Source organism: Bombyx mori, chromosome 5 (assembly GCF_030269925.1).
Source record: "Bombyx mori chromosome 5, ASM3026992v2".
Classification (NCBI taxonomy): Eukaryota; Metazoa; Arthropoda; class Insecta; order Lepidoptera; family Bombycidae; genus Bombyx; species Bombyx mori.
In genome coordinates this window covers 7,171,841-7,198,871 of record NC_085111.1, presented here as the reverse complement: position 1 = coordinate 7,198,871, position 27,031 = coordinate 7,171,841, and the positions used below count along the sequence as shown (strand labels likewise).

Sequence of the window (27,031 nt, the reverse complement as noted above, 5' to 3'; positions counted from 1 at the left end):
TTTCTCAAACGGCCCGTGCTTAGAGCGACGAAGGCTGCCCGCTATTTATTTGCTAAGTCAGAGGTTTATCGCCCGACAACCTGCCCACAGATAAGTATTGTACCAGACAAAGACGCAGGGGTGCTTAGATTTGTCCCGTGATGTGATAATAAAAACAACACACTGTGAGCTCTTTTTGGGACTGCAATATGACTTTTATAGGGCTTTTTATTTGCGGACGTAAAAATAAAGATCTCTTCGAGTAAGAAAATCTTTCCGTGCCTTTAATATAATGAGAAAAGAGAAAATAAAATTTCGTCTTATCACCGAGTTTCTTAGCGGGCATAAAAATTACTGAAGAGCAAATTTGATTAAAGATACCTTAAATCTTTTCACGTTGGACTCGAAGGGTTGTTTTGGAATATAATGGTCGGATCCTATGAAGACATGATAAATAAACAACGACTACGGAGAAACAAGTTAAAATACAACAAACATTACGGACCGTTTTCTAAGAAATTAATATTAATTTATGATACGATTATGTTTTATTTTTATTGTTTTTAACATAATAAAGTTACTATTAAACAAATCGATTATTGCAGAAAAATCACGCCATTCCGTAACTTTTATATCACAGGAACATATTAAAATAGCAATAAAACGGGAGTTAAAGACGTAAAATAGCCTGAAAGAAGTGAATTCATTCTTATTACGCTCAGGTAATAAAAATGAGGGTGTTTGTGGATCGTTAATGGCCGACGGTAGCACCGGTGTTTATGCACGCGCACGGCATCAACGTAGCATAACCCTGTGCAACACAAACTTTGTACATAAGACTTTGTCATTAAAGTTTTAAAATTTAACCACAGTGTATGCTTTAAAGTAGAGAGTTTAATACGAACAACGGAGACTGGTAGCTACTAATTTCATCATCATCATCATCATTCTTTCCTATTACCCTCTGCTGGGGTGTAGGGCTCGATTCAATTTTTTCCATTTACATCAGTCTTGGGCAGTCTGTTCTAGCTTCTTCCACGTCTTGCCCAAGACCCCTAGCTCCTGCTCCACCGAGCGACGCCAAGTTGTTCTGGGGCGGCCTCTCTTCCTTTTTGCTACTACTAATTTGCTACTAATTTGTTCTGTACAATAAATTTGGGATACTCTTAAATTTGATGTAGTAATCCAGTTACGATAGTCTGTTTTTCTACTTAGGGTTTTTTATTTATGTTATTCGATTCTTATGATGTTGATTCAATAATACAAAGAAGCTTGTTTTTTTTTTTATTGAAAGGAATAAAAAATACAATTTCAATATTATAATGATAACACGTGCGTTCGACGACTCTTTTATTATTTAGTCTATAAACATTGTGTTATATCAATTAAAACAATTAACTATAATATAATAAAGTTTGATGAACTCGGTATCAACTATTCATTATTCACCTATCAAGTATTTAATGAAAATTAATGTTTTTATATTTGTATTTTAGATAAAGCTTTGTATTGTTGGCATTTAAGGATTTTTTTGTCATGTACCGTCAGGTACCGTCAAGGTACGATATATGGCAATTAGTTTAATGAAATATATTATGATTACACAAAATTAGCGACTGTCACATTGGAGTCCGACCGGAAACACTAGTAAGTACACAAATAAAAACAAATTTAATGTATCTTAATTTTTCTTTTGTCTACGAATGGGTGTTTTTTTATGGTTTACGTATATTTAGCAATCGTCACGTTTCAGTCAGTCACAGCGTAACAGGGTTTCACTATATAAAACAAAATATTCATGTATCGTATCTTTGAATTTTCGAGAAACAGTCTCTTGGGGTTCCATTTATCGCACACTTCATCAGAACTAGGTTACGTAGGTAATTTAAAAGAATTTTTTTTTCGAAAACTTATAATCTTGATTTCAATTCATTGTCATGACAATGAATTGCCCGTTCACTGTTTCTCATCTGACATTGCCTTTGTGAAGATGTCGCTCTGTTTACCAGTCGAGCAACAAAAATGGGTTGAATTACGAATTTGTTAATAAGCACCTTCAAAACGAATGCTTCTTCTACGTTTACATCATCAGTGCAACCACAACCGCTCTGACTAAGTAGAAGATTGGCGGAAGAATGGTGTACCCACCATGAGACATGAGGTCCGAGTCTTAACTGCCACTCCAAATCTAGTTAGGCTTTCAAAGGCCCAATAGAATGTGACGTGAATTTTCCAAATCACGTTATTTGAGTAGACAAATGAAGGGACGAACTTGTATTTTCTTAGTTAGAGAAATAACATTTCACCTTCTTGAGCTTAAGGCTGATTTTCACGTGTACCTTGCAGATTTTGGGGATCGATATTTTATAGCTCTTCAGGGTCCAATCTGAAAATCGTAATAATAATGACGTCATGTGGATCCGCACTCCACTTCCCTGGCGTCGAATTCTAAGGTCCGCATTATAGGTACCCGAGGGAGTCTTTTGGACGGCAAATTGCTATTCAATGCGGCCTGCCCTCGACTAGATATGCCTGTCAGATGTACATAAGGCCTTAGCTTCATACTATTCGTCTAGTTTGACGCGTAAGCATGTATTTATTCCCTTAAGCCGTATAGGGGTCTTAGCATTTTCAGAGCCAGGCTGTGTAAACTTTATAGGCCTTGCGTAATAATATAATCTATAATATAACGTATAAACCGGTATAATGTTGACATTACGTTTTTTAAGACAATAGAAAATAAGGGATAAAAATAAAACACCTTTTTAAGTTTTAAAAACGTTTTTTTTTTTTTAGAAAAAAACAAATATTGCTGTGACCCAAATTAAACCAATCATTTATAAGCTTTAGCACCGCGACGTCAACCTGTGTCCAGTAAATGCAAAACTTTTTACGACACAGCCTTCATTATTTTGAATTTCATTAATTTGTCTAAGTTCGGCGTCCATTACAGACCACGACGTTGGGTAATTGCTGCCTTTCACGTAAAATATGGGACAAGTTTTTGGATCCTAATGGAAAATCAAGTAAGCTGAACAAGGGAACGATATCGCGGTGCCGCAAATATCCGACAGCCTTCTGAACCAGCCCCATTTATTAACAGATGGTGGATTATATAGTACCTACTATAGTACTACGTTTGGTTAATTAATTTTTATATCTTGGTGAGTTGCGCATTAATACGCCCGCGCAAGTGGATTCCGCCATCCTGCTTATTTCTGCCTCAAAGGAATCATACGTTAGTTTAAATGACGAATACAACCGTTATGAATACAATACAATACAATATATATTTCACTCTAAGGTGACACTTTAAGGTGTGTGTTGACAATGCCTTAAATGAGCAAAGGAGTAAAAGTTAGGTGTGGTGAAAAAACTTTATCCCTAAGTGAGGTAAGTGGGCTGAAAAATAATAAACAAAAAGAAAACACAAAGTTCATATTGAAGTCGAAGGTATCAATTTTAAAGTGTTCTGTAAACTTAGTTTATAGATTTCGGGAACGAATAAGTCTGGTATTGATATTGGTAATTGCCATTGCCAGTAGTAGTACGATTCTATTATTACTGTAGTTTTCATCAAGGCCAATTTATTTTTGAATTTGAAAATGTGAGACTTTGTAATCATCGTCAATGTTATTCGTCAGCATGTAGCAGTAACAGGTACTAAAGTCTGCCTGGAGATTTGAACCAAAGTGAAATCGTTTAAATCAATTCGAGAATAGCACTGGGTGGGTGTCTTCTTACCTTATAGTAAGTAGGTTTGTGCACGCTTCAACGGTTAATAAAACATAATCTGTTACATTTCTACCTATCTTCATAGTATACATTAAGTATATTATGAAGATATGTATTCAACGGTCGTCTGGTGTAGTGGTAAGTGACATGGTCACTACACAAACGGGTCGCGGGTTCGAATCCCGCCAAGGGATAATAAATATATATGTCTTTTCCAGGGTTATGGATGTATATTAAATATTAAATATATGTACGTGTACAATAAAAATCTTACATTTATTTCCGTTATCTGGTACCTGTAATCCAAGTTCTTTACGAACTTAGCACGGGACCAGCTGACGTGGCGTGATTGTTATAAAATATTTTATTTAATTATTGAAAATTTCACAAATTTTCGATCAGTCTATAATTTTCACAATACACATAATTTCATAATTGATTTCAACAAAACTGTTTTTTTTTTCCTTTGCGATAAACCAATGCGTCTCACAGGTTAAATTTTACAAACAAGCAACATTTAAATTGATAAAAAAAAATAGAATGTCTTTTATTCTGGATAATTGAATTGAATAATTGAATGTCTGAAACGAGAAAACTTAATTTGATGTAGACTTAAAAGCGAAAGAAAAGTAGAGTTGACAATTGAAATAAACAGGATGGGACAGAAACGAAGCGGGTGCGACACTTTATAGGGTATCGTTGTAAAACTGTTTTCTGTAGACCAAACCTTACTTCAAGAAAGGCTACTTTCCTTGTACTGTTAGGAAGTAGCCACATAAAATATATTTGGCTCCTTCGAAGTGTTTAAATGCAGTTATTTTAAAGAATTAAAAGTATTCATAAAACTTTTTCCGTCAAATTTGGTTGGTTTGCTCGACGTACCGAGCACACGTTAAAGTTTAGATACCCAAAACTAAAAAAAAACTTTATAATAGCGCAGTGTAGAACTTTGGTTAGTGGACTTAATTAGTATATGTATGGGCTATGGGTAAAACTACATTTGTTTGCAGAAGATATGGTCCCACTGAAGGTATTTATTAATTTAATCTACGTCACAAATTCTCTTTTTACGACTTTGTGAATTTTCATATGTCAAATTTTAGACCACCTCTCAAATTTATGTATAAGGCGAAAGTCGAGGATTTCAGGATTGCGTAGTTATTTTGATCATACTTACAAAAAGGACGGCATTAACACTAAGTACGCCAGAAAAGTCATTGTAATATTACAAAAATATTGTGCTGAACATAATGGATAGTACACAACAAAAGCGGGTGGTTGCCGGCTCAACAAGTGCCCCGGGGCGTGAGCCTTCTCTACTACCCGTTATTTATTACAGGAGTACTGAGAGCTACTGATGAAATTACACAAATGCTAATGAAAACCGAGCTGCAAGAGCGAGATTAGCGTCTTCGCTGTGAAATTGGACTTATTTAGACGCCAATTTCACTGTGAACCAGGTATTTGCATGGTAACTCTCTTGCCTACCTCCTCTGGGATGATACTCGGTTACGGCTTTGTTTAAATTTAGATTATAGCTTTAAATAAAATTAATTAATATTACATTCATTTTCTTTCGTTTCGAAGTAATAATATATCCGTATTACAAAATAATATGGTACTAAGGTAAACCGAGAAATGGCAATTGTTTTTTTGCCTCAGCAGGAATGCGATCGGTCTTTGTTCAAAACGAATTTATGTATGATATATTACAGTGCTATCCCTTACCGAACATTGCAGATGTAATTTGTTATATAAATAAGTTTTCCTGAAACTGGTATATTCTGGAAAACTAGTTATATTTATTCGGTATTCTATTAAGTATGATTCAAAGGCAACCTTAACGAGAGCTGAAATATCCTTCACCATACTTCAAGATATAATGTATTTCAGCACTTTACGTTCGCATTCTGTTTTCTAAATTTACTGCACATTCAGATTCTAGTGGCAATATTTAGAATTCAATTTCAAAATTCAAAATTATATCATCATTATATCATCATATAATTTGATTCGATTTGCTAACTACATTAAAAATCTTGCGAACTTAAATGCGACTATAATGTCGAATTGGTTTGGATAATTTGTAAATTTTTTTTCAATAACACACGTCCTCACGTCGTCCTTGTTCTAATAAATATTTTTTATATCTGAATATCCGCTTCCCGATTTTGAGTCTAAAGCAATTTAATTGGTTTTGATAATATTTCTAACTCTCAAAAAACTCAAGCAAATTTTATCCAAAGGCTACTTATAGTGTACCAAGTTAACACAAAAGCGTAACACTAATTCGTGAGCAAAATACATTTAATGGATTCAGTCACGTTGTCGACACTAAATTAATTTCTACCTGATCCGAATATAGCCCATAGCATTTTCAACTCCTTCGATAACTTTAAGGTGGAAAACGGGAAGACTAGTATGATTTATTTCTTGATCAATTTATAAGAAGTCGAAACTGTAAAAGTGCCAAACTTTTGGCCCAAAACTGATATATTTTCCTTATATTTATGATCATATATTATTATTATATATTTTCCTTTCCTTTCGTAACTTCCCAATACACATTAGCGCCTTTGAAACACAATATCTTGAATGATCAAACGTTAAGATTATTGTTATAACAACCGGAGCGATAGTTCGGTTTCACTCTTGTAACTTAACAACGATTTGTTTATAACATTGGAATTTTTAGTATTTCTTTATTTTAATTTTCGTTTACATTATTTTTTATGTTCTATTTTTTTTTTAAATTAAACTCTTGATTATATATATTCGTGCATTATTACAAGTACTTTTTCAATTTGCTCTGTATTAGAAAGTAGATGTAATTTACCGAAATAACCACGCGTGATAGTAAGTACTCTGGCATCAATATTTGCCTACACTTATACTTCCATTTAGCCCAAATATACATATTATTTGTTTGTGTTTTATTAGTATAGTGCTACCTTGTCTATGTGTTAAGTAATATCGGATCGTATAAAAAAATATTCCAATCTTTTTGTCTGCTTCACGATTATTTGGAACAGGTTATTTTAATGAAATAAGTCTTTGTATTTATCTACATGCAAAAAACAACAATATAGTTTAATGGGAAAATTTCTGTTTATTTGTTTCTCTGAAATCTCTTTGAGCAAAATCTGCGAACTGAGAATAATCATTTTATTTTTATGAACTTAATAGTGCTCTGTACTCTATAACAATGTTTTTTTTTGTTTCAATTAAACTCTGGTGTTTTAGGAAAAGTTGAATCTAAGAGATAAAATAGCTGCTATAAATGTGTAGAAATAATTTACTAATAAAAATCGAAGTATCAGTAAGGTGAATTACTGAGTTTAGAAAAAAAAGTGTTTTAATTAACCATGGTATGATGACCATGTAATGATCGAGGACAGATGCCACGCTTCTAATTTTATATTATATAACAACACACACTGTCTCCTACAATAACGCTTGTCCCTAGTTTATTAGACAAAGATTAATGATAGACATAAATATTTGTAGGATGCATGTTAGCTTGGAAAAGTCTATTTACATAAATAATTATTTGACTCTTCTCTTTAATCTTCATTCGTAACGTTTTGTAGCTGGTGGTTTCCTCCTTTAAAGCCTTTGATATTTTTCATCACGATCTCTCTATTTTTATAGAACCATTCTTATTAATTGCTTTTCCTCAAACATCAATACAACTCGTTCGAATTTTCAAGAACTGAGTATTTATTAAGTCGTTTTTTGTTTAAGTATACTTGATGATTGCTTTTTATATAAATCAGAAACTATTTATTCAACGCGTTTATAACAGCCAAGTTTCAACTACCGCTGATGTCAGCCGTGTAAGCCCTTAATATATTACTGAGGGTACCTCAGTACATGTCCGTCCTTAATCTCGGGTTACATATCGCGAAAATTTCTAAGCCAACTTTAGTAAATGTTGCTACTGTTTTACCGTTGAGGGATGATTAGGATTTACCATATTACCCTTCGGCGGTTTGTTGTATTATTGGTTAGTTAGTACACCCGTGGTTATATCATTTTGTAAGATTTTCGTAAATATTTAATAAATAGTTCAGAAAGCAAATACTATTTGCACTTAAGTTACTGTGTGAATTTCGAAATCTATTCTCTTGATGTGACATTTTTTCTACTTGCCCACTCTTTACCAGTGGGAATACAAATAGTACTAGATACTCTGAGGAACGAAAATATTAATAATGGAATCGCAAAAATAACAGAAACTTTTTTATAATAACAGCACGACGAAGTCTAAAAAATATTATTGTTGGATTAAACAAAGTCGAAAGGTGACCCTATTCATTCCTCAATTTAGCACCCACCCAGCCTAATCCGAGGTTCATGAGGGCTTATTTCATATTTACCCCACTTGACTCCCCTTGGCGTTAATGAAACTTTTCCTGGTATTTTCTTTATCACGTGCCAATATTATGATATTATGTTGTTTAAAATTGGATTTCAGAATGGTACACACGGAAATTGTAATTGCGTTTTCCTTATATTTTTGCAGGGCTTATTAAGTTAAATGTATGAATTAATATCCGTAGATATTATAATGGGCCGAAAAATAAACGAATTATACTTATTGAATAAGTCTAGTTATTTTCAAGGTCGAAAAATCATTACGTTTCTAACACATTTAGTGGGCACTGGAAAACGTATATATGAATAAATTATGTTTTACATTATTTATTTTATTTATTTATTTATTTATTGATGCACAAAACAGCCACAATGATAACATTACATATTAACTAAGACGTACAAATGTTACCTAAATCTGATCTGGATTGTTATCTAAATGACATGTGAACTTAGCAAACCCATATTAGTGTACATAGCAAGCGAGCATCCGAAATTGGTTATTGAAAATAAAATTACAAATAAAATTACAAGTTCCAGTGCAAAAAAAAAAACAAAAAAAAAACCAAGAAGTATCCACATATGTAGATAACTATAATACAATTAACACAACTAATCCGTGACCTAGCTGCAGCTATACATACTTTACATTATTGTATATGCAACACTTTAAATATTTATCCTCATAATTAAGCTGCTCTCAGACTCCGCTATACTATAGTGCCATATAGTACAGCAGCCTATATTTAGCCAATAATATATAGTACAGTACAGTGTGAACGTGTCCATAACAATGTATGGTGCGCGATATTGTTGTGCTATGAGCTATATGCCGATACTATATGCTATTATATTATAGTGTAGTTTGAAATCAGCTTTAGTAACAAGACCTGCTTATTCATCACTATCTAGACGAAATTTCTTGTGAGTTTACTGGTGGTAGGACCTCTTGTGAGTCCGCGCGGGCAGGTACCACGGCCCTGCCTATTTCTACCGTGAAGCAGTAATGCGCTTCGGCTTGAAGGGTAGGGCAGCCGTTGTAACTATACTGAGATCTTAGAACTTATATCTCAAGGTGGGTCGCGCATTTACGTTGTAGATGTCCATGGGCTCCAGTAACCACTTAACACCAGGTGGGCTGTGAGCTCGTCCACCCATCTAAGCAATAAAAAAATAATAATAAAACTTAGTTTTCGAAATACTGATTCACAATCTGATCTTGAAAATTTTATATGAATCCTAAATGACTCATAATTTTCTTTAAATGATTGTATTTTAGGGATGAAAAGTTCAAAAACCTAGATCGCACTGTGCCCGAGACGATTCATTCGAAAAGTGCGATCTTAAAAATGGATAATCTTTTGGTGAGCTGGTTTGATAACTCGAACAATAATGCTGCGAAAGGGAGGAGTGTTTTATGAGAAAATCGATGATACGTAGGTCGAGGGACGAATCACAGAAAAAAGAAATTTAGCGTTCAGGTTTCTTACCTATTTCAGTTTATAGGGTCTACTGGAACGGGCACTGTTACGGTTTTATACCAATTAAAAGGGTATCTCATCTGGAGTAAAGATGTCGTGGGGTCGTCGCGTCCCCTTGCGGGGGCGCGGAGCGGGCCTCGGGGAAACCCCTCTACCCGGACTTGTAGCTCCCTGCCTAATAAGGCAGGGGTGATGCGCTGCTGGATGGACTGTATACAGGCTCGAGGTAAGTGGTTGGACGATTTCTGTCTTCACTTCTTCATCTTCTTTCTTCCTTCTTCTTTCTTCCTTTCTTCTTTCTTCCCTTCTTCTTCCGGGGGCGGCTGCTGCTCTCCTCAATATTTTTTTTTTTTTTTTATTTTTTTATTATTATTTTTTTTTTTTTTTTTAATTTAATTTTTTTTTTTTTTTTTTTTTTTTTTTCTTTTTTTTTTTTTTTACAATTTTATCTTATCCTAGCTTAACCTAAAGTACACCTAACTTAATCTAACTTACATCTAAGCGACGACAGCGCGCCGTTCCTGCACTCCGTGGAGTGCCGGGACAGCGCGCGCCGTCACACCTAAACCTAATCCTAATCTAACTTAACCTAATATGGGGGAGAGAGCAAATCCGCACTCCACGCTACAGTCCTCTCCCCCTCTCCCCATCGTTATACAATATTGATGGGGGGGAGGATTGTAGCGGGTAAGAACACCCCATCCCAAAAGGGGGTGGGGGGTGGGGTCAAAGCCCCTCATGGAAATGAGGCTGCACCTACGGGGTGCAGCCGCGGTCCCCATACGGGGGACCCGCCAAACGGGCAAGAGGCGTGGGGCTAGAGGCTGATGAAACTCAGCTCCGAGAGGGGCGCTCATAGGTCCTCCCCGGCCTCACAGCCGGCGAGGAGCTTTATCTCCGAACGATCGTCGGGGGTACCAATAGCTCCCGCGGCAACGCCGTACCATCCGGTGGTCTGGCGTGCAGCGGGGCTATGTTGTGGAGATGCTCATGGGGCCCGTTTTCGGCTCGCTCGTACATATTACGGGCGAGCCTAGTCACAAACTCCACGAGCGACTCCACCCCTAGGTCCCGGGCAATAACGTCATTTCTGACGTACTGCCCGGCCCCGACGATAATGCGGAGGGAAAGACTCAGCTGGGCCTGCAACCTAGATCGCTGGGACGGCGACAACAGGTGATACCAGGCCACAGCAGCGTATGTGAGGCGGGAACGGACGTATGTCTTGTAAATGGCGAGTTTGGTCCTGGTCGGAAGCCCGGACGCAAACACCGGCCGCAACAAGAACATGGCCGCGCGAGCCTGACCGATGACTCGGTTGACGTGCGCGACCATGCTCAAAGAGCGGTCGATGTCGCATCCGAGATACCGGACCGTGGTCCTGAACTCGACATTCACACCTCGGAGGCTGAGTTTCTTTGGGACGACTCTGATACGGACCGGACCGTAGAGTAAGGCCGCGGTCTTTCCCACATTGACCGCGACTCTCCAACGGTCCAGCCACTGGGGCAGTAAATCCAAAAGCCTCTGCATCCTCATAATGGCTGCAGAGGGGAACGGAGAGGACGAGAAGTAGGCCGAGTCGTCAGCGAACAAGGCCAACCTCACGTCCTCCTCCCACGCCCGAAGGTGACCCTCCAGGGTGGGGATGTCATTGGTGTAGAGGGCGTATAGGATAGGAGATAGGACACTACCCTGGGGAACCCCGGCCGTAATGGGACGCACGGAAGACCGTGCGCCCTCGACCGCGACAAAGAAGGTTCTGCCCTCCAGGTACGACCCGAGCAGTCGCACGTGAGCGTGCGGTAGGCCCGCGTCCCGCAGCTTGTGGACCAGCCCCTCGTGCCACACACGGTCGAAGGCCTTCTCGATATCGAGAAGGACCGCGACCGTGTATTGGCCCGAGTTTCGCCGGTCCGCCAAGTGATGCAGGACACGGGTCAGTTGCAGAGTCGTCGAGTGGCCGCTTCTAAAGCCGAATTGCTCCGGCCTGAGGAGAATATACGGCGATATTCTCCTCAGGAGCAGCCGCTCGAACAACTTGCCCACGTGCGAGAGCAAGGTAATCGGTCGGTAACTGGAGGGCTTTCTCCTGTCCTTGCCGGGTTTGGGCAAGACGATAATCTTGCCCAATTTCCAAGTTCCAGGGAAGTGTCCTACCCGGAGAATGGAATTGAACAATCGTGTCATTGCTGACACGATTGAGGGAGGGAGGTTTTGCAAGGCGAGGGGAGGAATACCGTCCTCGCCGGGGGCTTTGCGCCTCTTCATCAACTTGATGAGGAGGCGCACCTCGCTGGGAGTGACTAAGTCGTCATCTCCCAGCTCGACTCCCGGCGATTCCGGTTTGAGGAATTGGATTACGCCCTCTGTCACCTCGCGATGGAATGCAGCCATCGAGGGTGCAGAGACATTCGGAGTGAACTGCCGCTCCAGCGAGTTGGCCAGGACTTCAGCACGAGCCAACGGTGTAAAACACCGTCTTCCCCCCTCGTCCTCCAAGGGGCAAGTGGGGGAAGGCTTGTTGGTGAGCCGGCGACAGATGCGGTGAAGGGGGGCCATCGTACGGTCGTCGGACGCGTCCAACAGTCCCCCCTCCCAGGAATCACCCCGGTAAGTCCGCATCTTAGTCGCCAGCTCACCCTCAAGTCGGTTGAGCTCGCGCTTAATCCTGGGACACCTAGATGTCGCCCAGAGCCTCCTCAGTGCCCTCTTCCGACGAATTAACGTCTTGAGGTGCACCGGGAGTTCCGCTCTGGGCCCCCCGCTGGGTACCAGAGTCGTCACTTGGTCCAGGGCTCCCCTGATGGTGTCGACGAGACGGGAAGCCGCCGTGTCGACCTCATCAGGGGTAGACGGGTCTTGAAACAAGGATTGGTCGGCCAGCAGTCCCGTAAAGGACTGCCAGTCGACCCTAGGCCTGAGAGGGGATGTCGCGACCCGAGTGAGCCCCAAACCCACCGTGACCAAGATCGGTAGGTGAGGGGTACTCAGGTCGTACAGTGCCTCTATCGCTAGAGGGCACTGTAGCCCCTTGTGAACACACACGTCCAATACGTCCGGTTGGTACCGGGCCAACGTTGGAACGTGTGTGGGTTCGTTGGGGCCGACCACGCAGTAGTCCCCCCTTTCGGCATCCTCGTACAATCGCCTTCCGGGCGGCGTGATGATTCGGGAGCCCCAAGCGACATGTTTCGCATTGAGGTCCCCGACCACCAAGGCCGGATGGCGATCATGGTTCAAGGCCCGTCTAATATCGTCCTCGACAAAATCAGGACCCGGGGGTCGATACGCGGCATAAATCCGCAATTCGGCCCCCGGTACGTGGACCCTCACCCCGACCGTTCTGGTAGAGGCGAAGGTCAGTAGCTCAAGCTCCTCGTGCACCACGTCCCTCCTGACGAGCGCCGCAGTGCCCCTGAACGGGCGCCCGCTGGAGGTCAGTTCGTCCCGTCGGTACACGAAGTAGTTGGGCATCCTAAAATCTTGTCGAGGTTTGAGCTTGGTCTCGCCCAGGAGGATAACCTGCGGGTCATACTCCTGGGCGAGTCGGATCAGTTCCGACCTCCGGGACCCTATCCCGTCGGGGTTCCAATAGATGATGCGCAGCTCCTGGCTAGCCATTGAGCTGCGCAATCATCCGGTAGAACCCCGCGAGCAAGGCCCCGAAGGGACTGGCTCCCGAGGCGATCTCTCGGATTACTCCGGAGATCACCTCGGACAATTTCTCCCACAGGGAGAGAAGCCAGGCAGCGAAGCCGGCAGGCTGCGTGTCCTGTCGGCCACTGCGCCGCTCTCTCTGCGGGCGGGGTGGTAATGGGGGCTGTGAGTCGCCCAGAGTGATGTTATCGTTCTGGAGCGGGTCGCTGGCTGTCGTCTCCATTGGGCATGGAGGTTCGGTAGCTGGCTCAATTTGGCCTTCTCCCAGGGCAGCTGCTTCTTCCATTGCTTTTTTTATTTTTTTTTCTTTGGCCTTTATTTTTTTTTTCTTATTTTTTTTTTGAGTTTTTGTTGTAGTTGTAGTTAAGGCAGCTTGTAAGTTGAATGCTGCCTTATTACTGGAACGAGGGGCAGGTCGCGGCTTTATAGCTTTTCGCTGCGGGTTTGCTTCTGCCATCAGGGTGGCCGCTGTTGGGTTGGCCTCCACAGTGGCAGGTTGCTCTATAACCGGAGGGAGAGTGGGGGGTTGAGAAGTCTTCCCCTTGCCCTTACCCTTCAGAGATGGGCGTGGACCGAGACGTGGAGCGGGGGTAGGGGCTTGGCTGGCACGCGTCGCTGCTTGCGGTACGGGGGGAGGAATAGCGACCCCCATCATCCGCGCCCTCCTGCGGTAGACCACACACCGCTTATCAATAGCGGCGTGGCCCTTCCCGCAGTTGGCGCAGGTGAGGGGTCCCTCCCTTGGCCTCGGGCAGTCCGCCACGATGTGCTCGCCCGCACATCGCACACAGCGGACCGCTCGGTGGCAGTTGGTGGAGGCGTGTCCGAAGGCCTGGCAGCGATGGCACTGCGCCGGTCCTCGGTTCGGACGCCATCCCTCAACTGACACCCCCGGCAGGTACAGCAGTTCTTCAACTGCGTACAAGCGGGCGAGGCCTTCCTTGGAGAGGTGGTCAAGGGTTACGAAAAATACGCAACCCGGCCTCCCTCTCTTTGCCCTTATGCACCGGGCGTAGCGGGCCGGGAACCCCAGCTCCTTTAGGGCGTTAATGATTTCTGCCGCGTCGGTGTCAGCGGGCAGGCCTCGAATCGCCACCCTCGCGGGGATGTCCTCCTCTAACGCATAACAGTACCACTTTACGGCGCTGTCCGCGGAGGAGGCCCCCGCGAGGTAGGCTTGAACCACCCTGTATTCTTCTGCCGACGCGGGCAGAAATCTAAACCCTGTTCCATAGGGTCGCACAGACGGGACCCGCCCCAAGCGCTCCCTTATGGCCGCCATGTGGCGAGACCAGTTCGGGAGCGCTTCCACCATAATAGGTGGGTGGCGGCGGGGTGCCTCGTTAGCACGGATCCCTCCTGGAGCAGGGGACTTGGTTAACTCTGGTCTATGAGTCGTGGTCGATGGCTTTTGTGTTGCTGCTATTGCAGCATAGGAGGTGGAAGGTACTGGAGATGGAATGGGATTGGGTGTAATTTTAGGGTGGGAGGCGGTAGACTCAAGGTCCATATATCTAGTTGATTCTAGATTGCCCACCGTGCTGCTTAAGGTGGGGGCACCCCTACGTCTAACCGACGGAATGGGAGAAATGGCTGGAGAAGGGGACCGAGGAGGAGTACGCAGCTGTTTTACTGGGTGGACCTCCACCATCCCTAGACTCCTCCTAGGTTTAGGAATTGGTTTCTTTTTTGGGGAGGTTCTTTCCACACTCTTAGAGGTGGAGTGGGACGAGCCCGAGGATTCGCTGTCGTAAGAGGACGAGTCCTCGGACGAGGTTGTGTCCTCGTTGTCCTCAGCCTCGTCCCCCTCCATCTCGCTTAAGGATTTAGATGACGGTCCTATCCGGGGGCGCTTATCTTTTGCCTCGGAAGAGCTCCGGTCGGACTCGGACCTCGCCTTCTTGCGCGGCCGAAGGGACCCCGAGCAATCTGCCGGTAAGGGAAAGAAACTTTCCCCCGGACCGATCCTCGGTGACCCTCGGGCCGCGCCCGAAGGACCGGGCCGGTCGTCCGTTCCGGTGCCTAGTTCCGGGCGAGCAGGTAGGGAGCAAAAAGCGGGTGAACCCGCTATTGCCTGATGTCCCTTTCGGGACGGACCGGGTGTGCTGATATTGGGGGGAGGTGACCCCCCAGACATGATGTTGCTAACTTATTAACTGGTTGTTTTTATCATCAGGTCCCAGTCGGTCCAGTTGCAGTGTTAAAGGAGAGTTTTTTTTTTTTTTTTTGATTGTGATAGCCGAATCCGGCAGTGGACACAAAAGCAGTAATACTATGAATATATGAATAGAATTAACTTAGAAATTTAATAAAATTTTACTACTTGCCTAAAATTAGTTAACTACTTTCTAATGCTACCACCCCCACCGTCGTTCTTCACCTTCTGTCCACGTCCATGGCCCGTCAGCGGACTTGGTGGTTAAAAATAACAAAGTTAAATAAAAATAAAAATAAGATAAAAGAATAAAATAAAATGGATTGAAACGATTGAAGATGGTAGTTAATGTTAAGCAAATGATTTGGTGTGAATAGTTACTAATGTATTTTATTCAAAAGCATGATATCGTTCCATGTGGAATAACACTATTCCTGGATCGATAGAGGTCACTTTATCCTAGTTGTGATAAATACTTGGACGCCTAACTTAATGAGTAATTTTGTAATAGTGAATTTATAAATTGCAATTAAAAACAAAGCCGCAATATTGGCCAAAGACGGCGACAGAACGATTAAGAAAAACAAAAACAACAAGTATATACAGATACTAGCAACTATCTTCAAATAACCTAAATGAATGCTACTGAAACTATAACTAATATAAAGAGAAAATAAGCAAATAAAAATTTACAATCAATTATTAGGTGGAGGTTTACCACTGTGGGTGCCGTCTATCGGTACCACAATATCAAATAATCTAATAATATTTACAATTAAAGACATAGAAAAAATTAAGGCAAATGAGGGTAGAACTAAAAAAAATATTAACTAGGCTATTGTAAAAATTTTGTAGAAAGAACAACGCTTCCTATTGGTTGACGGACTAGCGTCACTATTGTATTAAGAAGTTTTGAAGAAACTACTTGCGGACTTTATTAATTAAAACTAAGAAAAAATACAGAGTTACAAGCTAATTTAAAACGTTAATATACTATTATGTACAGGCAAACTAACTAAACACTACTTACCGCTCCCGACTAGTTCCCGACACTACCGTTCCCTTGCGGGGCTAATAATCAGCAAATCGGGTTTAGCTTCGGTCCCGCCTAACCCCAAGGGGCAGGACAGGACTGGGAATAAACACAGGGGGCCAGACTCTGGTGGCGCTAACGTCCGCCAATTTTATCAACAAATAAAATGGTGACGCAGCTACACAGGCTGGACGACACCTACCCGTATTAGACTAATGTCTAGGAATAAAAAGTGTCAATCCACTTACCTGTTCCCGGGTCCTGTGTACTGTTGTCCGGAACGTCTCCGCGCCGTAACAACTACACTAGATAGCACACTCTCACGATTTGGGTTCAACAAATTGTACAGCACAACCAATTTGGATCCTCTGCGCACTGGTGTCAGTAAAGATGATGACTAAAAATTAATTAAAAAAGTAGGGGCAGCGCGGCCGACCCGCGAATCTAGTTTGCCAACCGAGAAGTGTCAAAAATCTAATCACGAATGCCCGCGTCAACTCGCGTCCAGTGCTGCCGTGATAAAAAATTCAAAACTTACCGATTGGTTTCGAACAATCAGTAAAAATATCTTTTTGGATGTTATAGCGTAATTTTTTTTTATTGCTTATATGGGTGGACGAGCTCACAGCCCACCTGATGTTAAGTGGTTACTGGAGCCCTTAGACATTTACGACGTAAATGCGCCACCCACCTTGAGATATAAGTTCTAAGGTATAGTTACAACGGCTACCCCACCCTTCAAACCGAAACGCATTACTGCTTCACGGCAGAAATAGGCAAGGCGGTGGTACCTACCCGTCCGGACTCACAAGAGGTCCTACCACCAGTAATTACGCAAATTATAATTTTGCGGGTTTGATTTTCATTACACGATGTTATTCCTTCACCGTGGAAGTCAATCGTGAACATTTGTTAAGTACGTATTTCATTAGAAAAATTGGTACCCGCCTGCGGGATTCGAACATTGGTGCATCGCTAGATACGAATACACCGGACGTCTTATCCTTTAGGCCACGACGACTTCAAAATAATGTATTCACAGTCACAAGCCCTAATCTATCTTCATATTTAATTTATGTGTTTTTCATCGAATCATAATTGACTAATGTATTGGACATTAACACAAGAGTTGTTGGAACATTACAATGTTGCAATTATAAGAACTATTAAGATTAAATGTTAAGGGTCACACTCTAAATTGTTTTGTTGCTGGCGTACAAATCGTTACGGAGTAATCAATAATGGCCAGTTTTTTTTAATGATACATTACAAAGTAATAATATTGAAATAAAATTTCTTTCGAGTGCCCAATTAAAATTTAAAAATTTGACATAATCAAAATTTTTAACAAATCAATGTGGCGCCAAAGTTGATGAAAGCTGTAGTGAATAAATTATAATTTTGTTGATAAGCTTTCCATTAGTAATATCTAAAACGTATAATGTATAGCGCCCATTATATCGATGTGTAATGAGAAATTTCATCGCGAGTCTGCCATATAAAGTAGTCGTGTATGAACTAAATAACACCATGAATTAAGTCTGAAAAGGCTTTAATTGAAGTAAAAATGGAATAGAGAATACATTATATCAGTACATCATACATCATCAGCATATGACGCTGCTTAAATAGTTCAATATTACGCTCGAACGATATCAAAGGGCAAAATCAAGTTCAGAATACGTTACAGATAAATGCGAAACCGCAACAACAGCATAATGTGTGTAATTAAATATTAATAGTTACCATAAATCAACTGTAATGTTTATTGTAGCCGGTCTCATTGAATAAATGGTTCAATAAATTAATTATTACCGATGTGTGGCTTTGAATATTTACTTCCCTATCTACACGAACATTGAATTGTATGCGTGCTAATGCAGGAGTCGAATACATTGTAAGTATGAAAATATAAACTGCAGACTGTCTTTAAAGCATGTTTTATTGCTTCCGATAATTAGGGAGCAACCACATATTCACAGCCACAATCCATTTTACCGGTGAGGACTTTATTCTAAAGAGGGACACGTGAAGCACTCCGGTAACACCGTAAGGGGGGTTCGGTCGAGAACTATGGTCTGCGAACAAAAATGATTTCAAAAACGGATTAACTGATTAACTGATTAACTGATAAACTGATAAACGGATTAACTGTGGTGCATGGTGTAAGGATAAAAAGGAGCGGCCAAGACCATCTCGCGCAACACGAAAACCCTTTTGTCGTGGCCGCCGGTAACTACATACCCGATCCTGCGGACTGAATGGTAAACAGTCGACGTCGCCCTAAACACGTTATTTCGGATCCACGATCGGTGCTTCACCGTCACCGTTCTTGTCGAACCCATCGCTTGCGACGAAGGGTTCGGCGAGTATATTAACCCACAGACACAGCCCACTGAGCTTTTCGCCGGATCTTCTCAGTGGGTCGCGCTTCCGATCCGGTGGTAGATTCTGCGAAGCACTGCTCTTGCTAGGGCTAGTGTTAGCAACGTCTGCAGGTTAGAGTCTTGTGAGCTCATCTACTCGCCCGGTAACGCTGGCATAGCCCTCTAGGCTACCAAATTGGGTAGGAAAAAAAAAAACATCTCGCCCAATTCCCCAGAGTACTCTTCATCGATCATATGATATAAAACACAGAGCTAGCCAAAGTTCTTCCATAGATCCAGAAATTTCAATATGCAGCAACAATATGTAAAAATCGCTACTGGCTAACGCCACTGATCCGTATCTATGCATTTTCTATTCTTTAGGAATATTACTACTTTTAAAGTATTGGATACTATCAATAATATTGATGTGAAATAATTTGTTCAGTAAATTGTAGTTTTATAGTATAAAAATACATGTTCTTACAATTTAATTTTAAATAAGGTAAAAAAAGGTAAATGAGGTTTATATCCACACCGTCAGTTCACCATGAAGAGCTCCGAATTAATTCCATGAAACCAGATATTTGAATAATAGCAAGCTCTTTGAATTAATACCATTAAATAAATTTGTGTAAACTGGTTATAAATACTCGGGGTATCAAAGCAAACTTAAATATTTGCTCGTGTTCCAAATTATTATTAAAGTACAACAAAGACAAAACTTTAGGCTGTTTCATTTATCTTAGTTGCGGTTTTTGTTCTTTCAAATTCAACTTAATGAACCTCACGATGAAATACTTAACGTTTTGTTCACTGTTTAAACATTAAAAGTAAGGCTTCGTCACTACATAGCATAAAACAAAGTCGCTTTCTCTGTCCCTATATCTGTCTGTCCCTATATCTGTCTGTCCCTATGTATGCTTAAATCTTTAAAACTGCGCAACGGATTTTGATGCGGTTTTTTTAATAGATAGAGTGATTCAAGAGAAAGGTTTATATGTATAATAACATCCATTAAATAGTGGACAAATCGGTAATAAATTACAGTTTCCTAAGCGAAGCGAGGGCGGGTCGCTAGTATATTAATATAATAGAATTATTGACAGTCTATTGATTTGGTAATCTAAGCATGTTTAAATTTTTTATTTTTCTCATGTTCTATTTGGTTGTCAATGACCGTACAAATTAAAAAAAAGTGAATGACATCGAGAAATGAGGGGCAAGTCTCGCATGTATGAGAATGCTTTGCATAAGAAAATAACTTTGTAGTTGTACTTAGACAAGTCACGTGTGATACCTCTGAAACAGAAGTGCACTTATAGTTCTAATTAATTTAACGTCATTCAATAAATAGAATAAAAATAGAACATTTTGCTGGTGATAGGACCCCTTGTGAGTCCACACGGGTAGGTACTACCGCACCGCCCTGTCTATTTCTGCCGTGAAACAGTAATTCGTTTCGGTTTGAATGATGGGGCAGCCGTTGTAACTATACTGAGACCTTATAACTTATATCTCAAGGTGGGTAGCGCATTTGCGTTATAGATGTCTTTGGGCTCCAGTAACCACTTAACACCAGGTGGGCTGTGAGTTCCTCCACCCATCTAAGCAATAATAAAAAAACATCGCTACTTTTGGATTGCGATTGGCTAAGAAAGGTAAATTTGTATAAATCATTACTCGTCCTACGCTAGGGATCATTAAATTGCATATTGAACGTAATTGAAATGGAGTCGTGAAAGGTGAGACAGATATAAATTCATTAGAGACAACAAAGGACGACCAAGCACGGCTAATGAAGAAGGACGTCTTGTTTAATTACCTTTTGTAATTTTTCTGCTAAGCGAGCCAGCGTATAAATTAATTTTCCTTCAGTGGCCCCCGTCCATGAGCGTCATTATGAGGCACTAAGTGAACCCTCTTTGTGTCTAATATAACCCACGAAGATTGTTCAAGACCCTTTAAAAACCTTACTAACAAGACTAATTTTCAAACGATGCTCTTTCAACATTTACTGTCATCATTCATAGCGGCTCTTTTAACATTTTTTTTTTAAAGTAGTCATTGTTTTCGTGGATACCCATTTATTTTGAAGTAGTAAAACTGTTTCATTTATTGAAAAGAATTTTTTTGCTACTAATGTTAAAGTAGATTAAGTATATTTTTTTTATTGCTTAGATGGGTGGACGAGCTCACAGCTTAAGTTAAGTGTCACAGTTAAGTAGTTACTGGAGCCCATAGGCATCTACGACGTAAATGCGCCATCCCCCATGAGATATAAGTTCTAAGGTCTCCAGTATAGTTACAACGGCTGCCCCACCCTTCAATTGAATTCTATTAAAGTATGTATCTTTTAATGAAACCTCATTGAACACGAGGCTTCGGTTTACAGAGCTCTGGCGGGAAACTTTTCCAATATTTTTTTCATCACGTTTGTCAACTTCCACGGTTTGAGTATCACGTCAACCAACAAACAATATTTCCCTGGGTGACGCGAGTTTACCAAACTCATTTCCATTCGTGAGTGTGTCGCAAAGAATTTATTGGCTCCTGGAACTTATCGTGCCAGTTAATCTTTTACAACTAGTTCAGTTCGTTCCGTCTTAGTTAGCGCCGCATCGCTTTTCCTTACCTTATACTTTTACACGGCGAATGGTGTATTCTTCGACTGTGACATCTTGAAACTTTCGCGGAGATCTTTTTCGTCAGAAGAATTTTTTGATGATTATTTGTAAAATTAAGAAAACGAACTGTCGGTACATTATTTGTGTATTCTAAAACAAAAGTCGAGGTTTCATAATAGCAACGTGTTTAGCAATGATAAAAAAGCGATAAAAATACGTTCTGTGCTTGCATTTGCCTTATAAGTATTTGAAGATTCATAAAATGTTTTTTTTTATTAGATCACATACTATTTAGCCTTTACTAATTAATAAAAAACTGACTATTTAAATAAAGAAACATTGGCGAATGTTATGCTCGTAAATAGCTACAAAAAAAAGAATGCCATTTGAGAGGAGAAAACAATTTATACTTATCTGTTTTGTCTTTGCCGACTGATACAAATATTAAACATAAATTGCTTGGAAATAAGCAATAATATTATAATCCGATATTGATCTTTACCACATTAGGCGACATATAATGTTTCATCATGCTTATACTTGATAACATTGACGCTGATGGGAGTAAATAATCTATTTTCAATTGCGTTCCATTAACATCAACTGTATTTTATCTGATTATTTATCGTATTTAACACGATCTCGAGTATTGATTCCCTTCCCATTTCATGAGAACTCCCGTGGCGTCTCGGCAATTTTTACTTCGAAGTAAATTAAATCAAAACTCAACAGTGCAAATATTTTCCGTGAAAACGTAATCATTCGACAAGGACGTTCGAACCTTCATTTATAGTTCACAACCTTCTATTTGTAGGTCTGTATAAATCTACTGGGAGTAGTCGTATCGACGGAATGCTATTCCTGAAATATACCGTAAAACTGACATTTGATATCGTGTTTGCCCTATTTCAGTATTTATTTCAGAACGTTGTCAATAATCTTTAATCTGTGAGTGTCTGGCGGTACATTTTCGATTTTTGAACAAAGATCCTATGTCGCGGCATGATGCAATAGTCCTTAAAACCCATATCTAGCTAAACCGCAGTGAAATAACTAAATAAATAGCTTATTCAGGCCACATGACCTGAAACAAACTTAAGATCAGGTGGGCTGTGAGCTCGTCCACACAGCTAAGCAATAAAAAAAAAAAAAAAAAAAAAAAAAACAATACTGAACATAACACTCATTAAAATACTTCAAACAAAAATATGTTCCGATATAGAAATTCCGTGTCTATATCTCTGAACAATACCTAAGGAGAGTATTCTATGACAGGCAACGGTTGTTGTATCTCAGTTGAACCAAAAATAAAATAAATTCTAGGAAATAAACACTTTTGTTCAGGTAAATAACATTAAGTCCCAATAGAAACTGTCACATCCAGTTTACTAAATCCACGTTTACAGTCTTATTACATACTTTTATCTTTAAAGAAAACAAGAGGCAATAATCGTTCCCGGGTTTTGGAATAGCACTAGGTAATATTTCTTTTAGGCCACTCTCCTCGTTTTATATCTTAGTATTTCAGTCGACATTACCTCTGTGTTTTTAGTTAATCTACTAACCGAAGTCAAAACTATATTATTTTAGAAATAAAGTCATTTTGTATTTCGTCACTGATTAAATAAGCATAAAATCAAAATGCCGACATGCATATGTACACTAAACATATTTTCAAGACTTATCTCGGGTTTATTATTGTCGTTTTGCGATATATTTTTTTTATCTGTTATACTTTTAATATAATTAAGTTTTATTTACGTATTCGTCATCGGAAAGTTTTGATGACATATTATTATGTTAAATTTTAATTAACTCGATTTAAAAACATTGTTAGGCAACCACGACGAAAATAATTTAATATGAGTAAGCTACTTCAAATATTTCACCCTGTTGTTCAACAGATAAATGTTTTAAGAATGCATATAACAATATCTCAACAATTATTGTATTCGTTTCGAAGCAGCCATGTTTTATTCGTTTTGATGTTTTTTTTATTATTTTTTTATTGCTTAGATGGGTGGACGAGCTGACAGCCCACCTGGTGTTAAGTGGTTATTGGAACCTATATACATCTACAACATAAATTCACCACCCATCTTGAGATATAAGTTCTATTACTGCTTTACGGCAGAAATAGGCAGTGTGGTGGTAACCTACCCGTGCGTACTCACAAGAGGTCCTACCACCAGTATGTATGTACTAGGGAGTATTTCACCATACGTTGTCCGACACGCACTTGCCTGTTTTTATAATTGATTGAAATTGATAAAGGAACAATCACAGAAAACAATAAAACGTCGAATTTATTTTCACATGCTTGTCATTAATATCACATGCGATATGGATATATTTTATACAAGTTTCTGAGGTATACGTTTCTGTTACAAATTAACGAGTCAGTCAGTCAAGTGTCATGTGTTCAGGTGTCATTGCTCGAGCTCCATAAGTATGTTCTTGACACCGCCCTTGATGCCTCGAGTTCGTGTGTCAAAACACCTCATTTGATTTAGTCTGGAATTCTGTTTAATATATCTGACAGTTAAACATTAACTATTCTATGTATTTTTGAGTCGTCGTGGCCTAAAGGATAAGACGTCCGGTGCATTCGTGTTGAGCGATGCACCGGTATTCGAATCCCAGGTGGGTGGGTACCAATCTTTCTTAATGAAATACGTACTCAACAACTGTTCACAATTGACTTCCATGGCGAAGGAATAACATCGTGTAACAAAAATCTAATCCGCAAAATTATAATTTGTGTAATTACTGATGGTAGCGCCTCTTGTGAGTCCGCACAGGTAGCTACCAACCTTGCCTATTTCTGCCGAGAAGCAGTTTATGTACAGCCGTAAATTATTTACAATATATTTTTTTATTGCCGTATAAGCAGACGAGCATACGGCCCACCTGATGGTGAGTGGTTACCGTCGCTCATGGACGTCAGCAATGCCAGGGGCAGAGCCAAGCCGCTGCCTACAAGTACCGATTTTTCTTCATCAGTCAAGGACAGTAAATACCGGGTTACCAAGGTGTTGGCACATACTCACCATACGATCGGCCACGAGGCTAGCTATGCAAATTTATTTTCCGGGTCTGATTGTTCGAAGTTATCCCTACGTCTCGAAAGTGAATCGCGCACACGTGTTCATTTCCATTCACTTATAATTTTTGTGTTTTACAAGTTTTGAAGTTTCGAATATTTTCCAAGTCTACTTACTCTATGTACAACCTTAAATACGGGACAAAATGGAAGGAAGGTACATTGCTTTTAATGATTTTTAGGATTCGCAAAAACCGAAGAGAAGTAATTTGCTTAAAAGCTTTAGGTTTTATCTTGACCTAAATTAAGAAGACTACTCAACTTTACCTTACGCCAAACATCATATCATAACATAACGAATAACGGGAGTCCTCAACAGAGCGAAGCGGTACTTCACGCCTGGACAAAGGCTTTTGCTTTACAAAGCACAAGTACGGCCTCGCGTGGAGTACTACTCCCATCTCTGGGCTGGGGCTCCCAAATACCAGCTTCTTTCATTTGAGCCCATACAGAGGAGGGCCGTTCGAATTGTCGATAATTATAATCCCATTCTCACGGATCGGTTGGAACCTCTGGGTCTGCGGAGGGACTTCGGTTCCCTCTATATTTTGTACCGTATGTTCCATGGGGAGTGCTCTCAGGAATTATTCGAGATGATACCGGCATCTCGTTTTTACCATCGCACCGCCCGCCACCGGAGTAGAGTTCATCCATACTACTTGGAGCTACTGCGGTCATCCACAGTGCGTTTCCAGAGGTCTTATTTGCCACGTACCATCCGGCTATGGAATGAGCTCCCCTCCACGATGTTTCCCGAGCGCTATGACATGTCCTTCTTCAAACGAGGCTTGTGGAGAGTATTGAGCGGTAGGCAGCGGCTTGGCTCTGCCCCTGGCATTGCTGAAGTCCATGGGCGACGGTAACCACTCACCATCAGGTGGGCCGTATGCTCGTATGCCTACAAGGGCAATAAAAAAATATAAAAAAATTAAAAAAACTCATGGTATTCAAAGTAAACGATAGAGACAAGAAAATAACCAGTAGGGTATATACGACGCCGCCGACAAGAAATCCATATAAAAAAATAACCATTTTCCACTTTTAATACCGTTAAAATACGAGAACGCTGCTAATTGCTTTGCGCTTACAAGTAGCTCTCAAGTACCGCTCAGCTATATGCCTCATGAAATCCGCACTGCCGCCAATAAGAGACCGAACCTGTATAAATCATTTTTTTTATTGCTTAGATGGGTGGACGAGCTTACAGCCCACCTGATGTTAAGTGGTTACTGGAGCCCATAGACATCTACAACATAAATGCGCCACCCACCTTGATATATGTTCTAAGGTCTCAGTATAGTTACAACGGCTGCCCCGCCCTTCAAACCGAAACGCATTACTGCCGTATAATCTACCGCATAACTTCTGCCGTATAATCATTTATGAATGTAATTTTACTTTCATGTTAGGACTTATTAATTGCTGCATGCAAAAAATGTGCATGGGCACCACTATTCTGCCTATTAATTACTATTAGGCATCTGCCTCTTACTGTTACAGCCGTTACGCAACAAAATTTGATCTTCAATTCCATGTCTTGGGATGGATGGGTGAATTCATAACAATATACAGAGTAAAGTATGCTTTATTGTATCCCAAAATGCAAACAATTTTAATAGAAAAGTACAATGTGGGCGGTCTCATAGCTAAGAGCGGTCTCTTCTAGACAAGTTTTTATAAAAATATAGTTATTAGTTATTACATTGTCATAGAATAGTATAGAATTCGTATAACGCTCTTGAACTTCAACGTTAATGTTACAAATGATTGACTCTCTGTCTAATATGAAATTAAATCTCTTATCTCTTCTTGTTCTACTGCTGTACTGTCTGTTCTTGTAGAAGTACAACTTGTTCTTTTACTTATTTTTTAACAGATTTAAATTTTCTTTTCTCTGCTTGACCGTATTTATACCGACCACGATAATACCACCACCAGATTTTTCGTAAATATAATTCACAAAACATTATATTCATATTAGTCTTCTGTACAAATTCTTTGTTGTCTTGAAACCTGCTTACTGAAAACTTGTTTTTCGGATACTCTTCTTAGCGGTTCTTTTACCATTGTGTTTACTTCTTCGAGTTATACGACTTCTATAGAACTTAATAATTAACTGCAAACTTTAAATAATAATTTAAGTTTTATATATTTAATAATAGTTTTAGTTTAATTTAATATTATATTTAATATGTAATATATTATTAAATTATTATATATTTAATATATTATTGTATTAATATATATTATTATTAATAGTTTTAGTTTAATTTAATAATATATTTAATATGTAATATATTAGTTAAGGAAAATAATAGTTTTATCTTCTGTTTCTTAACCGATTTTCTTTGTAGCAATTAACGAGCGAGATATTGTTATCAACAAACAAAAATGGGATCAGTTAATTTTTTAGTTTTTCCCGAAAAAAATTTATTCTGTATGAAGTGAAAACAATTTTTATGTTTCCCTGTCTAGATCATATCCATGCTTGTATTGGTTATGCTTTTAGAAGCTT

General features: G+C 40.0%; 1 protein-coding gene across 9 annotated transcripts in view; it reads left to right on the top strand.

Moving 5' to 3' along the window:
- Lpr (lipophorin receptor) overlaps nucleotides 1-27,031 on the top strand; it is a 222,616-nt gene that overhangs the window by 142,451 nt on the left and 53,134 nt on the right.